Source organism: Magnolia sinica, chromosome 11, assembly GCF_029962835.1.
Source record: "Magnolia sinica isolate HGM2019 chromosome 11, MsV1, whole genome shotgun sequence".
NCBI classification, from domain to species: Eukaryota; Viridiplantae; Streptophyta; class Magnoliopsida; order Magnoliales; family Magnoliaceae; genus Magnolia; species Magnolia sinica.
The window spans coordinates 81688147-81700395 of NC_080583.1; the positions used below are offsets into that span (position 1 = coordinate 81688147).

The 12249-nt window shown below is 41.0% G+C and overlaps 1 long non-coding RNA gene across 1 annotated transcript; it reads right to left on the reverse strand.

The window, feature by feature from the left end:
• Positions 1-2353: 2353 nt before the first annotated feature.
• On the reverse strand, positions 2354-2917 carry LOC131219498 (uncharacterized). The gene is made up of 2 exons (XR_009158228.1): positions 2801-2917; positions 2354-2667 (listed from the first exon to the last, which is right to left on the reverse strand). It is a non-coding gene; the product is annotated as an uncharacterized LOC131219498 (long non-coding RNA).
• Between the last annotated feature and the right edge of the window lie 9332 nt (positions 2918-12249).

The window sequence follows — 12249 nt, forward strand, 5'->3', positions numbered from 1 at the left end:
GAGGAAGAGCTTGTATGGGCTGAAACAAGCTCCACGGCAATGGTACAAGAAGTTCGACTCGTTCATGTTACAACATGGGTATGACAGAACGAAGTCGGACCACTGTGTGTTCGCGCGTAAGTTCTCAAATGGTGATTTCTTAGTTCTGCTGTTATACGTTGATGACATGCTCATCATGGAAAAAGACATCAAGAAGATCGACAGGCTGAAACAGAAGTTGGGCAAGTCTTTTGCGATGAAAGACTTGGGCCCGGCTAGACAGATCCTAGGAATGGAGATAACCCGTGACAGAAGCAGCAGGAAGCTTTGCCTGTCACAAGAGCGGTATATTAAGAAAGTCCTAAAGCAGTTCAATATGAATGCAGCGAAGCCAATCAGTACTCCACTGGATGGTCACTTCAGATTGAGCGACAAGCAGTGTCCCAAGACGAAAGCAGAGGTGGAAGAGATGCAGAAGATACCCTATGCGTCAGCTGTAGGAAGTTTGATGTATGTTATGGTATGTACACGCCCAGACATAGCATATGCGGTTGGTGTTGTCAGCCGGTATCTTGCCAATCCTGGCAAAGAGCATTGGGCAGCGGTGAAGTGGATACTGCGGTATCTAAGAGGCTCATTCAGGTTGAGCCTATGCTATAGTGACAGAAAGCCTGTGTTAGAAGGCTACACAGATGCAGATATGGCAGGTGACATAGACTCCAGGAAGTCTACATCGGGGTTCATGTTCACGTTTGTAGGGGGAGCGGTTTCTTGGCAGAGCAAGCTACAGAGGGTTGTAGCATTGTAGACAACAGAGGCCGAGTACATTGCAGTCACAAAGGCATGTAAAGAGATGCTTTGGATGAAGACGTTCCTACAGGAACTTAGCCTGAAGCAGGAGGAGCACGTGGTCTATTGTGATAGTCAGAGTGCTATACACTTGAGCAAGAATCCAAGTCAGCATTCCAAGTCGAAGCACATAGAGATTCGGTATCACTGAATCAGGGATACTTTGGAAGAGAAGGTGTTACAGCTTGAGAAGATCCACACGGACGATAATGGGTTAGACATAATGATCAAGGCTTTGCTCAAGGGCAAGTTTGAGGTTTGTAGAAACCTGACTGCCTTGAAAAAGGTGAATTCCTCCCGGGTCAAAAAGGGGGAGATTTGATGGGGTTTTTTTTATCCGTCGTCGATCGGTCGTGAGCCCTGGTCGACCGGTCATGGACTGGTGTACGACCAGTCGTGGGTTCGTGCCATAACACAACTCAAAGTCCAGCGAGTGCGGACTGATTTTCTCCGGGTTGTTCGACTAGTCATGGGAGGTCCATGACCGGTCGTAGGTGGCGCTCGACCGGTCGTGGACCCTGCTCGACCAATCATAGTTACGCAGATTCATTCTGCGATTTTGCGCGGATTTCGTTTCGCAAGTCCTTCCGCAACAAGGATGCGGAAGGGAGTTTCCTATAGATAGGGGTTCCTAGGGTTTTTCTCTGTGTAGAAAAATCACAAGAGGGTTTCCTAAAGGCTTTACAAGGATTTGCTAAAGGGTTTAGGGTGTGAGAGAGAAAGAGAGAGGAAGCTTGTAGAAGGGAGTCTACGTCTCAGCGCTTTCACGTCCTCGTAATCAGTGAGATCTCTCTAGTTTTTCTTTTATTCTCTTACTGATTATCCACTCCTGCGTGAGTGATAAAAGTTTGATCATAGCAAGGTGTCCTTGTGATCGGTTGTAACGTTTTGCTTTATAGTGGATTGCTGATCTGGATGAGGTCCCGTGGTTTTTACTTCCTTGAGGGTTTTCCACGTAAAAATTTCGTGTGGTGTGTGGTTGATGCTTTGATTTATTTCATTGTTTTGTTATTCCATAATTCTGGTTTGTTCTGGAGGGCTAGATCCTAAGGTTTTGTGCAAGGCCCCCAACAAAGAATACCTGGAACTAGCACATGGGATGGGTCATAGACCATATCCTGTGCCAACTAGACAATGTAACCCTTGGATTGAGTGATTTTAAAGGGCAAAAATGGACAGTCTGAAAACCATCTACTTTCTTCCCCAAAACTCCAATGAAATTTAGGATTTGCCAAATCATTGTCATTTTGGGACATGGCCCATCCAAGGTAGAGACTAGGCAAATCACTGTCATTTTGGGACATAGCCCAACCCAAGGAAGAGACTAGAGATCCTACCTGATGAGAGGTTCAGATCAGGTACACGTTGTGACGTGAACAAAAAGCAAGTCACGTTATGGGAAAGAAAATTGACAAATTCTATTCACTAAACCTTTTATAAGATGATTATAAGAGTAAACAACACGCCATGTTTTGTAATATGACAACATGCAAATTTTTTTCTCAAAATAATGGGTCAGTGTAGCTTAAAATTTACAACTGTGATTAGAATATTAATTATAAAATATAAAATTGGCATGACTTTTGAAGAGACTTACACCCAAAAACTAGATCATAGATGTTCTCTTAAAGCATATGCAGAAGACTACTACTGTTAAACTTCCCAGAGTCCATCCTCCACATGAAAACACCCTGTGAATAAGCTAACAGTACCTAGCATGCACTAAAAAACTCCAAGACACATTTACAACAATGAAGTATAAGCTCAAGGTTCTCTGTATGGAGCAACACTCACTTGAAATCAAATCCACTTCTTGGCTATAAAACCTCTGGAGCCATCCTACACATGGAAAAGTAATTGAAATTCCAAGGCATGTAAGCCATAAATTACATTTACATGAAAAACACCATCAAATAAAATACACGTGCTATTGGAAAATAAAATATAGTTGTGGAAAAAGGTCACATCTCACCAGCATAGAGTTCCTACAAAAGTATTTCTTGAATGTTACATTTTGGTCATTTTGGAGTTCTATTGCAAAAAAGATAGGTAATATATAAGAAGAAGAAGAAGAGGAATGAGAAAAAAATTACTAATTTCACAATCTCAATTCAGAAAAAGAAGATGTATCAAGCTATCGCAGATATATTGTAATTTGAGTCACAACAAACCATTAAAAACTAAAAATATACCTTCATAAATAACTAGGATCCATGAGAGTTCAACAAAACATGAATCAAAACAAAGCAACCATCCAAATCACGCTGCAAGCTTCACCTCTTAGCCCTAGCTAAGAGTTTTAGCCAATCACGAACATCGTCAAACTAAAATCTAAAGGAAAGAAGAAAAAGAACAATGAAGAAAAAAAGAAAACCGAAACCGTCCACAGCCGGCTACTTCTCTCTCATGTTCTTTTCTTCACTTCATGCTCCACAGCTGCTCGTCCAAGATTGGATCTCCCGATTGAATGCCCCTTCTCTCTCTCGTCTCTTTCTTTTATAGCTGCTGGAGGTCAATGGAGAGAGGATGGTCGGTTGGACGTTCGCAGCAGGGCCTGCAAACGTCGTGCGCTGATAGTTGTTGGGGCCATGATCGGGATTTCCAGAGGAATCCACTCCGTCAATTGGATGCATCACGAAAAACTAGTTAGAAATGACATGGTCTGGCTTGAATTTGGTGTGGACCAAAGAACGTTCATTTCACTATTGGTCTTCTATTTGAATGGTTTGAAAATCGATTTTCACTATCTTCTGCAATTCGGTCACCTAGGCTTTGATGAGAGGGACCGTGGGCTTCTGATGGACGGTCCAGATCAAATCGATGAAGTACGGTGGTGGCCCACAAGATTCATCCGCAGGCTCTATTTGCGAAAGAGAGCCTACGCATTCGCGCTGTGGTGGTCTGTGGACCCATGATTGTTATTGGGCAGGAAATCCAATCCGTCCATTGGATTCACCTCGAAAAACTAGTTGGACAAGGCTATTTTTGGACGTCCTTTGATGTGGCCCCTTGAATCTTTTCTTCCACCGTTCATTCTACGTTTGACGGTGATCTTATGCATTTACAGTTGTATAGGTCCAAAACGATACCTAAGCGATGGTTATGGACACCCTCTTGAGTAAATTAACGATCCAGATATAGAAGTGATGGGTGGGCCCCATTACTCAAAACTGTTGGACGTTATACGCAGGAGAGACAGGTCAGCCCGTCTTTGACCAGGCTGACCGTCCGGTGCACAGCCAATGCGTGTACACCATGTATACGCACTATTCATGCAGGGTCCACTGTGATTCCTGTGAGAAATCTATGCCGTCCATCCATTTTTTTGCCTCATTTAAGGCGTTGAGTCCAAAATTGAAGCATATCTAGAGATCAGGTGAGCCCCACTTAAGGATTTAAGGGGTTGATCTATTTTTTGGGCCACTTCTACAAGTTCAGATGGCTCAAATTTAACATGTATGGTTTATTTATAGTCCTCAGGCCATGTATGAAGTTTCGAACTGAACAGATGGTGGAAACCCTGTGATCTTTCATTCTGGACGACTTTCAGGCCACTTGAGCTTCAGTTTGTCAATTTTCTCGGATCTCTGGCATGTAAATCCGTCGATCTTGCTCCCCTAGAGTCCATCTCTTGTCTTGGTGACATCAGAGCATTAAATCCATACTTTTAGCACCATGTTTCAGTCCAAGCTCCTAAACACATCTTGCAACACAAACACAGTTAAATGGGGCCATTAAACAGTACCATGTTCGTAAATTCAAGTAATAACTGGGGTCTGATATGCAATATTTGACTCTCAACAGGTCTTAGTATCGATTCCCTAATGGGGGTGGCCAATAGTGAAGTGTGAATTTACAGTGGGTGTACTAACCAGTTACCAAAACAAAAAACAAAAAAAACAAAAAAAACAAAAAAAAAAAAAAAGAAGAAGAAGAAGAAGAAGAAAGGGAGGAAGGAAGAGATTGGCCATTGGATGGCTACAAGTAGCCACTATGGGGCCCTCCATGCACAATTAATATATAAATAAGGTAGGTCCCACCCTTGTGGGTCCATGGAAATAAAAAAAAGAAAGGAAAAAAAATGAAAAGTCTATCCTCCCTTATACTCACAATGATGTTGAACGGTCGGATCGGGTCAAATCATATATCGAACAACTCGGATGGACCTACCTCCTCCTAAACTCCTCTGACCCTCAAAATTTCCATCAAGTTCTCTCTTAAACACTCTTTCTCTAAGCACTCTCTCTTGTCCCTCTAATCTCTTTCTTCTCTTTCCTCTCTAATTTCTCTCCAACTTTCTCTAATCTCTTCTCTCTATCTTTTCGCTTTTTTCTTCTTACTTGCTATAAAAGTTGTATAAATGAGAGTAGTTTGGAAGTTTTATGGTATAACTTCTTGGATAAAGAGGGGAATTCAGAAAGATTGAGGGGTAGGATGGGAAGAGAGAAAAAGAGGAGACAGTGGCTTATCATGGGCAAGGGTATGGGTGAATGATGGGAGGCATGGGCTTGTTTGACTAATGGGGAGAGAGAGGTGTGTGAGTGATGGATTGATTGGACTCCCTGGAGATTTTGTGCAAGTGGGGCCTGTGCCACATGTATGTTGGGTGGCCCATTTCGAATTGCACTAAAGACTATAACTTTTAATATGGGTATTGAAATGGAGTGTGTCGCGTGACGTTGGAATCGCAATGCCTGAGCGGTCGTCGAGGTACAAGTCTCGGGTCAGTGTGATACTAAAATAGAATTATGATTGAAGCTTGTCAATCTGGTCCATCTGGAACATGTCGACACTAGAAAATGAGCATATGATTAGTTTCACAGAGTTACAGGTCTTACAATCAAACTCGACTCTAACTAATTTGAAAGCTCAAATCACTGGGTTATCTTGCATGAAAATTAGCCACATTCACTCTATGAATTCACCACACTTGTATTTTGTTATTTATCAATATTAAACATTCTTTTTTTATGTGTGGCCCACCTAATGTGTGGATTGGAGATATTTTTGTACTACATGATCTTGTGATGGGGCCAACTTATTGAAAGTGTTGGATGTCACACAAACATAATATATTGGAAGTTATTTGTTAGGTGGACAGTCAATTATACTCCAAATCTTCGACCTATAAATCTAATCTTAAGCAAAAATTTTAATGATGTTTACTTAAAAACTGTAAATTTTCCGCTATCAAATTTGGGAAATTTGCAAACTTCCTGTATTAGACTCAGGATATGTCCATTGTGAATGTATGGGGCTGATAAGCCGGCAATCCATTTTTCTAACTCATTCCAGGGAATGAGCCGATAATTGAGGCATATCCTAAGCTCAAGTCGGCTATACACAGGAAACAGTGGGAATAATGATTTCGATGGTTGAAACCTTTCTAAGTCTCAGAATGATGTTTATTTGTCATTCAACCTATTCATAACATCACAAAAAATGAACGAAAGGAAAACATGAATATTAACTTGATCAATATTAACTTGTTCCCAATATTTTTTCAGTGGTAGACTTTCAATTCACACTGTATCCTATGGTGTGGTCCACTTGAGATTTGAATATGCTTCAATTTTGAGCTTAATCCCTAAAATTATTTGGTAAAATGGATGGAGGGAGTGGATAAAATACATAAATCACAGTGGCCCCCACAAAGTTTAGTCAATACGCTTAGCATACTGAGTTAGTCGGTACACAATCTGCTACCAAAATTAATAACCACAGTCCAATTCCCTATTTATAATTGAGATTTTTCCATATGGCAGCCTGCCTTTTTGGCTATTGATAAAAATTCTCTTACTTTTAAATTATTTCCTTAAATCCATCCACACATTTCAAGAATGTTTTGCGGCCACTTATACATAAGAATGCGTGTTGTTAATTATCAAAATATCAATTTTAACCCTGGTTAATCACAGATGTTACTGTTTCATGCCCCCACTTGATTTTATCTGAACTAGGATATCCTGTAAAACCCTTTCGCAGAAAGTTCTGCTTTGTGGGGCCCACCATGATGCTTCTGAAAAATCTACCCCGTCCATCCTTTTTTTCATATCATTTTAGGACATTATACCAAAAATCAGTTGGAATCAAAACTCAAGTGGGCTGCATGAACGGAAACAGTGGAGATTCATTGACCACTATTTAAACATTTGTTTGGCCACAAAAGTTGAGTATAAGGCTAATAGTTTTGTGTTTTCACTTCATCCCAGTGGTACTAAACTTATAAAAAGTTTGGATGACATATACACATCAAGATGTAGCCCCGGAAAATTTCAACGATGGAAAACTCTTTTTCCAATTTTCCTTCTCACATGGTTGTTGAGTTTTGTATTCACCTGATTTTTGGTCTCTTCTCTTAAAATAATCTGAAAAAATGGATGAATAGGGTGGATTGTTTAGAAACATCATGGTGGCCCCGCATTACATCCCAGTGCAGGAACTTCCTGCCAAAGGTTTTTGGAGGAAATTTTATATTTGCAAAATGACCGTACTCCCCTTTTTGTTCGGTTTGAGCCGGAAACGGATTGGTTACTCCCCTGACACCAGCCCCGGGGCTGTGGTCGGTGCTCTGTGGGACCCACCATGATGTATGTGTTACATCCATTCCGTTAATCCATTTTTAAAGATCATTTTAGGGCTTGGTACAAAAAATTAGAGGTATATAAATCTCAGGTGGACCACACCATATGAAAACAATAGTGATTGGATATCCACCATTAAAATCCTCCTAAGGCCCACTGTACAGTTTATTTGACATGCAATCTGTTGATTAGGTCATAAAATCCCAGGTGAAGGGAAAAAACAAAAATCAGATTGATCTAAAACTTTTATGGCTCCCAAAGTGTTTTTAACGGTCGACGCTTATTCAACACTGTTTCCTGAAACGTGGTCGAATTGAGATTGTGGTATATCTTATTTTTTGTATCATAGCGTAAAATGATCTTTAAAAACATATGGACGGCATGGATGAAACACATACATCATGGTGGGCCCCACAGAGTACCGACCACCAGCCATTGGCTGGTGTATGAGGGAGTAGCCAATCCGTTCCCGTTTGAGCCGACCTTGCAAGGAAAGGGATTGGCTACTCCCCCTGCAAGCTCCGATGGTCGGTGCTCTGTGAGCCCCACCATGATGTATGTATTTTATCCATTCCGTTCATCCATTTTTACATATCATTTTATGTCTTGATCCAAAAAATGAGAGGGATATAAATCTCAGGTGGGCCACACCACATGAAAACAATATTGATTGGATATAAACCATTAAAATCCTCCTAAGGCCCCTATACTATTTATTTGACATCCAATCTGTTGATTAGGTCATACAGGCCCAGATGAAGATAAAAAATAAATATCAGCTTGATCCAAAACTTTTATGGCCCCCAAAATGTTTTTAATGGTCGACGCTTATTCAACACTATTTCCTGAAATGTGGTCCAATTGAGATTGTGATATATCTTATTTTTTGTATCATAGCGTAAAATGATCTTTAAAAACATATGGACGGCATGGATGAAACACATACATCATGGTGGGCCCCACAGAGCACCGACCACCAGCCATTGGCTAGTGTCTGAGAGAGTAGCCAATCCGTTCCCATTTGAGCCGACCTTGCAAGGAAACGGATTGGCTACTCCCCCTGCAAGCTCCGATGGTCGGTGCTCTGTGAGCCCCACCATGATGTATGTATTTCATCCATTCCGTTCATCCATTTTTACATATCATTTTATGTCTTGATCCAAAAAATGAGAAGGATATAAATCTCAGGTGAGCCACACCACATGAAAACAATATTGATTGGATATAAACCATTAAAATCCTCCTAAGGCCCCCATACTGTTTATTTGACATCCAATCTGTTGATTATGTCATACAGGCCCAGATGAAGATAAAAAATAAATATCAGCTTGATCCAAAACTTTTATGGCCCCCAAAATGTTTTTAATGGTCGACACTTATTCAATATTGTTTCTTGAAATGTGGTCCAATTGAGATTGTGATATATCTTATTTTTTGTATCATAGCGTAAAATGATCTTTAAAAACATATGGACGGCATGGATGAAACACATACATCATGGTGGGCCCCATAGAGCACCGACCACCAGCCATTGGCTGGTGTCTAAGGGAGTAGCCAATCCATTCCCGTTTGAGCCGACCTTGCAAGGAAACGGATTGGTTACTCCCCCTACAAGCTCCAATGGTCGGTGCTTTGTGAGCCCCACCATGATGTATGTATTTCATTCATTCTGTTCATCCATTTTTACATATCATTTTATGTCTTGATCCAAAAAATGAGAGGGATATAAATCTCAGGTGGGCCACACCACATGAAAACAATATTGATTGGATATAAACCATTAAAATCCTCCTAAGGCCCCTATACTGTTTATTTGACATCCAATCTGTTGATTAGGTCATACAGGCCCAGATGAAGATAAAAAATAAATATCAGCTTGATCCAAAACTTTTATGGCCCCCAAAATGTTTTTAATGGTCGACGCTTATTCAACACTGTTTCTTGAAATGTGGTCCACTTGAGATTGTGATATATCTTATTTTTTGTATCATAGCGTAAAATGATCCTTAAAAACATATGGACGGCATGGATAAAACACATACATCATGGTGGGCTCCACAGAGTACCGACCACTAGACATTGGCTGGTGTCTGAGGGAGTAGCCAATCCGTTCCGTTTGAGCCGACCTTGCAAGGAAACGGATTGGCTACTCCCCCAGCAAGCTCCGATGGTTGGTGCTCTGTGAGCCCCACCATGATGTATGTATTTCATCCATTCCGTTCATCCATTTTTATATATCATTTTATGTCTTGCTTCAAAAAATGAGAAGGATATAAATCTCAGGTGGGCCACACCACATGAAAACAATATTGATTGGATATAAACCATTAAAATCCTCATAAGGCTCCTATACTGTTTATTTGACATCCAATTTGTTGATTAGGTCATACAGGCCCAGATGAAGCTAAAAAATAAATATCAGCTTGATCCATAACTTTTATGGCCCCTAAAATGTTTTTGATGGTCGACGCTTATTCAACATTGTTTCCTGAAATGTGGTCCAATTGAGGTTGTGATGTATCTTATTTTTTGTATCATAGCGTAAAATGTTCTTTAAAAACATATGGACAACATGGATGAAACACATACATCATGGTGAGCCCCACAGAGTACCGACCACCAGCCATTGGCTGGTGTTTGAGGGAGTAGCCAATCTGCTCCCGTTTGAGCCGACCTTGCAAGGAAACGGATTGGCTACTCCCCCTGCAAGCTCCAATGGTCGGTGCTTTGTAAGCCCCACCATGACGTATGTATTTCATCCATTCCGTTCATCTATTTTTACATATCATTTTATGTCTTGATCTAAAAAATGAGAGGGATATAAATCTCAGGTGGGCCACACTACATGAAAACAATATTGATTGGATATAAACCATTAAAATCCTCCTAAGGCCCCTATAATGTTTATTTGACATCCAATCTGTTGATTAGGTCATACAGGCCCAGATGAAGATAAAAAATAAATATCAGCTTGATCCAAAACTTTTATAGCCCCCAAAATGTTTTTAATTTTTGACCCTCATTCAACACTGTTTCCTGTAATGTGTTCCACTTGAGATTTAGATATAACTCATTTTTGGATTCATATTGTAAAATGATCTCTAAAAATAGATGGACGGCATGGATGAAACATATACATTATGGTGGGGCCCACATAGCACCGACCACCAGCCATAGGCAGGTGTCAGGGGCGAGTAGCCAATCCGTTTCCACCCTGCAAAGCGCACAAGGATAGGTGGGGTCCACATGAATGTCTGTCTCTACGTGAAGATAGGTGCGGTGGTGCACGTGAGCTCATTTTATGGGTTGTGGCCAAACATGAGGCCGATAAACAAGCTCAAGTGGACCACATGGCAGATTAAGTTCGGAAGTTATTCGACCAAAGTGGGGTCCACAATGATATTTGTGACCAATTCATTCTGTTCATGGGCATGGGACAAAAAAGAGATTGACGGAGAGCTCAAGCAGGTCACATGAACATGAAACAGGGGGGATTAAATTAAGATCCCCGTTTTAACACTCGTTGAGCCATAGGATGTTTTTGACAAATCCACCCCGTTCATCTGTTTTTCCAGCTCATAGTATACCATGGACCAAAAAATGAGGCCAATACTAATATCCAGTAGGTCAAGTGACAGGAAACAGTGGAAATTGAACGTCCACCGCTAAAGAATCTTGGGGCAATTATAGGGCCCACTTTGCCCTCACACACTAAAATTAGCTGGTAAAACAGATGGACAGAATGGATTTTTCACAAATAATAAGGTGGGCCTTACATACGGTGTAGGGTTAAAGTAGCATGCCCATGAATTATGGCAGCGAGGGAAAATTGCAAAGTGCGGTAAGGTGAGGCCAGTTCCGTTAATACGAAAATAAACAAATTCATTCGTACAGTTAACTAACAGTAGGAGGTTCAATCTCTAACAATGAAAACTATAAGCGGTTTCTCAAAAATAGTTTAAAAGTGGAGGTTTTTGGTCCATAGCCCAAAAGGCAAGCGGCCATGGGGAAAAAGCCCTTTATAATTCCACCCCTGGACAGGAGCACCTCCCTCTCTCTCTCTCTCCCTCCCTTCAAAAGGCCTCTCTCTCTGACCCTTGCCAGGGGCATGGATCCTCGTATGTGGCACCGAGTTGCTGCTGTCTCTGGTGCGCTCTCTCTCTCTCTTTCTTGGCTGATTTTATTTTTATTTTTTTCTGTCATTTTGATAATACTCACCCCTCATCTCTGCTCTGGGTGTCGGGATGGAACACTTCTAATACCAAAAAGTAGAAAATGGGGTGTATGCATACATCCCAGAGAAGGAATTTACCTCTAGCTAATTGTTCTCCCTCTCATTCCCATTTTCCTTCTTCTTAATCTCTTTTAAAAAATTATCTATATCTCTAGTAAAAATCTGATAAATAAATAATTCACAGTAACAGGTTTTTCGTAGAGCTAGGCATCGGTCTGGGTCGGACTGGATTTAGCCTAACCCGGTCATATCCGAAATTCTAACAGGCGGACCCGAAATCGATCCGATCCGAGACCGAGTCCAGGTCACTGGACTCGGACAAATCCGATGATTGATTTATTTGACCCGATCCGAGTCTGACTCGATGAGGGAAACCGAGTCGGATCGGGTTGGATACTATTCGGTTCATTTCATATGGTGTGGTCCACTTCAATCTTCAATGTATCATAATTTTTTGTTCAACGCCTAAATTGATATGTCAAAATGGATGAACGGCTTAGATAACATATATACATCAAGGTGGGCCCCACATGACTATAAAAAATTTGTATCAATGCCTGCTGCATGTGTTGTCCCATCGGGCAGGCTACTGAAGTAACGTCA